The following is a 5,437-nucleotide window of genomic DNA, read 5'->3' on the forward strand; positions in this document are numbered from 1 at the left end:
AATTCATAGTTTATTATGTTACAAGTTTAAATGTCAATCTTATGGAAAACACTCAAAGAAAAAACTATGAATGATGCTTGTTAACATACATGGGACTCTTTGGCCCAAATTTACACATAAAATTAACCCCCACAAGCCACTTCTTGTCAATTTGGCATCTATAAACATGTCCTTAAATCATACTTAATAAGCATATGAAGACAATAATGAGATAATAATATTATCTAATGCCACTATCCTGTGTGTAACACACTATAGAAGAAACACACTATAGTATTCATGCCTAACAAAAGTCTTGAGTCATGTTTAACCTTTTCTTTGAAATACATAAAATAAATGCTATGATAAAATACTAAATGTTAGCAATGCACAGTGATATAAAGCCAACAAATCTTATGCATATCATATCACAATAGTGCAAAATTCTCACGGCAATCACAGCCTCAGTTCTGGAAATTGTTATGTGGCTTTTTCTAGCACAACTGCCTTCTCATTACATTCCATGTCCCCTTCACCTTTATCTAGCATGGTAGCTGGCCATGATGCTTTGCTTATTGGGATGATCTTGGAGGGTCTGGACCATTAGCATTTCTGACTGGATCAGGTTGTTAAAGTTTTTCATTTATCCTAATCATGGAGGATCGTGATAATAAGAGATACCCTCAGTGACCCCGTGTATTCTAGAAAGTCACTCTAACTATATTCTGTAGTATTTCCCTAAGAGTTAGGAATAACACAATGTATTTCAATATATGACATAAGATCATATGATATGATATGCATGATACTATATGATATCATAAGGAACGGCTATCAAAGTGGATAATTCTCAAGTTTCGAAATATGAGCTGGAAAGTAGGAAAAACAGAGTATTGTTGATCATATAGAGTTAGGTGAATGACCTGCAGGCTGCAGGCCCAGCAAGATCTATTGTTTATTTCAGTTTTAGTTTGAATGCAAGAAAAAAAATCCTGATATCCCTATTCCGAGGCATTCAGATGGGGAAATTCCTTTTGACTCAGAAGAAGTCAGCCTTTTTATATTATTCAGCTCCTCAAGTTCAAATTCATTTAAATTATTTTCTTTTTAACACTTTAAAATATGACACTGATAGAAAATAGATATTTAAATATTTTAACCATAGAATTTTACAGCATTCCACATCTAGAATGAAGTACATAAGGAAATAATTTATAGTGTTTTAAAATCCAAACATTTTTGTCCAAATGAAGTATTTTTTTACTAGAAACATAAAAAAAAATAAGAATACAACTTTTTCTGGATATAACTAGTTGATCATTAGTAATTGAAGTTGATTCTTGGTTCTTAGATTGTTTAATGTATTCATTCACATTTTAAGCTTCTTTTTGAAGTATAATGCACCACCTAAAGAAATGCATTATAGCATTCTCAGGGAATTTTCACCTATGAACACACCTCTGGGTGAAAATAAAAGCCTTGCACTTAGCTGCATCCAGAGAACCAACAGAACTCAACGCCACCAACCGTCACATCTTCTCCCTAAAGGTAACCACTCTCGTTTTTGTACATGTATGATTTCCCTGTGAAAATGTACATGCATGATTTCCCATCACTGACTCACCTGTGCACCATCACCATAGGCCCTGTGCTCTTCCCACCCTGTCCTGGTTCGTCTCTCTTTTCCTCCCCTCGGAAGGTCTCTGATTTATAGTTGCCTGATGATTTTAATCTTTATTATAGCTACTTTTTTTTTTCTGATTGCTTATTTGTTTTCTCTACATTCTCCTATAAGTTAGACCATTAGGTATTTTTCTTTTTCTTTCTGGCTTATTTCACTGAAAGATGATGTAATGAATGCATTTTTAAAAATCAAATAAAAATAAAAAAAGGTAATCGTTCTCCTGATTTACTTCACTGTGAATGTCTTGATATTTCAACACTGAAAATTGAGTCGCACAACATATATTATTTCTGCCTTCTTCTCCTCAACACTCTTTTTCAGTTATTCCAAGTGCAATTATAATGTATTTATCTCTTTTTGTCAGTGTTCCATTTTATGAATCATTTATGTCTTCCTTGCTACATGAACACTTGAAATTATTTCCTGTCAACTATAAGCATACACATCGTTTACTGTATATGTGAACACATTTTTGAGGAGTGAAAACATCTTCATAGAAGGGTGACATCTTTACTATCACTATATTCAGCCTTCAGCTTTACAGAGTCATAATCTGAATGTTAAGATTTGTAACAATGAATAGAAGGTGGAATTTTTGGCTAGGTGGGCCTGGAGATGCAGGTACAGGTGATGAGGGTATATATATTTTTTTTTTCCCAGTATCTTAAAAGGTATCATTTACCAACAATTTTCTTTCAACCCCCCAGAATAGACCTGACTCATAAAATGCAACAATTTATATCAGGTTTATAGAAATAGAGAAATCAGACATAGGAATGAGAATAGAAAACTATAAAAACTCTATTGATTATGAAATTTAACAAAAAGGTATTATGGGGATTTATGCTTTAATATTTTCTATAAACATACTATACATAATTGACACCCATTATCCTTTAGCAAAGCATCCAGGGTTAATGTCAGGATAGATTTAGGAATTTTTTTTTCATGCTAAATCTGATTAAAAAATTAAATGTACATAGTTTTCTAGATATATCTCAATCCCCCTTCTAAACATACATCTGAATTTTCATTTTCTATTGCTAACTGAACAAACATTTATGGAAAATCATCTTAGAAAAGTTAAGCTACATTTCCCTTTTCCCATGAAAGAAACAGTAGTTGATATAGTTGCATGATGCATGTCTCAGAAATATGAGTGTTATTTTAATTAGGTAATTATACATAATTGTAATTATACACATGTAACTGTAATTATATATAATGTGAATTATACTGTGCATTATGTAATTATACATAATTTAAATTACACATTTGTCATAAATTCTAAGAAGTTAGACACAAAATCTCTACCAAGTCACATAGTCAATCCTTTCCTTAGAATTCCACCCTGAGATTTTCTTAAGGATTATTCCTAAATCCTCAAATAAATTTAATCTTGTGTGCTCAATGATCAGTCTTTCTATACAATCATTAGCTTCAATTTGTGTTCTGTTAAAATCTGCTATCATTCTTCTCAGAGTAAGAGTCATGTTGCAATGGGTTTATTAATATATGCACAGGAAAATCCACTGTAATTAAATTCATTTACAGATAGGTAAAGTGTATGAATTGAAGCTAGCTGAGAGATTCCTTTCCCAATCAGAAATACCCGATTTGTATTTCAGGTGCTGAAAATCAGCATGGAATCCAATAGAAGTGTTGCTGAGGAATTGTGACTTCCAACGCCCCCATCTCTGACAACTGGCCCTGACTGTGTTGGAAGCTGGCTTTTCTGCAGCACTGAAATGATGACTCAACATTAAAATAGTATGGTACAGACAAGGAAGTCAAAACTGATGCTACCCTCATACCCACCAAAAATGGTATTTACTTGGTTTTACTAGGTTTTGCCATCCAGATCATTTGGGCAGATACTTTTAACTTGAAAATAAATTGAACACATAAGTTAAAGCTTTCACAAGCAATATTAACTTAGATCATCAGCACTTTCTTAGAAAACCACTTCAGGGATGACTGACCTTAGCAATGCTTGCAGTATTCGCACATGACTAAATTGTTCTTTTACATGACAGCTACATTAGAAATTGACACAAATTACCTTTCAGTGGTAACTAAGGTACCCAGGTCTGTGTCTCCACCTCTCCCCTCCTCATTCTGTATATTCATGTTCATATTTATGGACGAGAAACTATGTTTTGTTTTTTTTTTCCATTGATCAATTTGGGATATGTGTGGGGCTTGTGTCTCCCCATTCTGCTGCCTATACTTCCTCAACCACAGTCACCATCCAGGGGTGATTTATGTCAACCATAGACACGTCCTAATCTCTCAAATAGAAAATGCAGTGAGATGCCCTGCTGATAACATGTACAGTGATAATTACTAAGACATCACCAAAGTCAGATTACATAACTTCCACTTGTTATCGATAGTTGAACTATAGCGTGCATCTACTACTAACCATGTGTCCTGTCTGGCAGTGCAACAATGCATTTGGAATCCTTGAGAACTCTAATGATGAATGATTGTTGAACCGCAGATTCTTACTTTGTTAATTATGATGCATATGCATTCCTTCCCAAGCTTTAGTGGAGTGTCCTTTCTCTAAATCACAAGACAGAATGTTCAGCACTGACTGCTCAGTAGAAGTTTTCCTCCATTTGTCTAGTCACTAGTCACCATATTCTGTTCACAGATGACCTGCATGTCATCCCTAAGCTATACTTCTATTACCTGCTGTACTCTGAATATCTAAACCTGATCATGCCTGTATTTATATGTCATAAAATGTCCATAATCATAGTCATTAGCATTTAGTTGTGTTTCCTATGTAGCAGGCAGTGATGTACTAAGGATTCAAGTAGGAAAATTACGCATTGAAATTGTAATGGAACTGAAGAATATAAAGACCATGATTATAGCGCATGCAGGGAAATAATGTGATTTAAACTTTATTTCTACTTCAAAGGAAATTTTATCTTCCTTTCTAAGACAGCTTTGTTTTCCTTACTGTCAACTGGGGATAGAGATGGTATCTGGGACATAAGAGCTATGTGAGGATGAAAGTTAATAGTGAATGAAGCAAATAAAATAATGTCTCACATAGAGTAACTGTAAATGGCCTTAACAAGGACAGGATTTTTGTTTTCATTCCCACATTAAAGCTTATTAAATAATTAAGTGAAATTAAGAAAATAAGGTTTTTGACAAGTTAGTAGGTCAGGTGAGCTGACCTATCTCATTTCTGAGCCCTTGAAGTCCTCAACTTTTCCCAGTCATTAATGTCATGTGTTCAATTTATAAATTAAGCTGCTAGGAGATCTCAGATCGCTGCTGCTTTGTGATTTCACATAATGGATACCTTGTTTTTTGTTTTTTATGGTTGACTACTTTTTTTTTTAAGATTTATTTATTATTCATACAGAACTGGGATACAAGCCAGAGGTGCAGGGAGCAGTGAGAGGATTCACCAGAGACAGAATGGAGAGCAGAACAGGCAGATAGACAAGCTACACTGCTGAGGGGAGCAGTGGGCAAGGCAGGAGAGGTCTGCCGCACCATGTGGATCACCTACCCACCGGAACTGAACCAGCACTGCAGCTAGCTTGCAGTGCTGCGCTTTAATGGCTGTGCCAGGAGAAGGGCCAGATACCTTGCTGATGATGTTGTTGTTTTTTAATAACTCAATGCGTCAGGAAGTATGCATATTACCTGGGGCACCTAGCAGGTATTTGTCCACGACCTAGGTAATACACTAGGAATGTGAAGAAATACTTGTAAGCTATTTCCAGTTAATAGTGATTTTTTTTT

Source organism: Condylura cristata, unplaced genomic scaffold, assembly GCF_000260355.1.
Source record: "Condylura cristata isolate star-nosed mole 26May11 unplaced genomic scaffold, ConCri1.0 scaffold00010, whole genome shotgun sequence".
In the NCBI taxonomy this organism is placed as follows: Eukaryota; Metazoa; Chordata; class Mammalia; order Eulipotyphla; family Talpidae; genus Condylura; species Condylura cristata.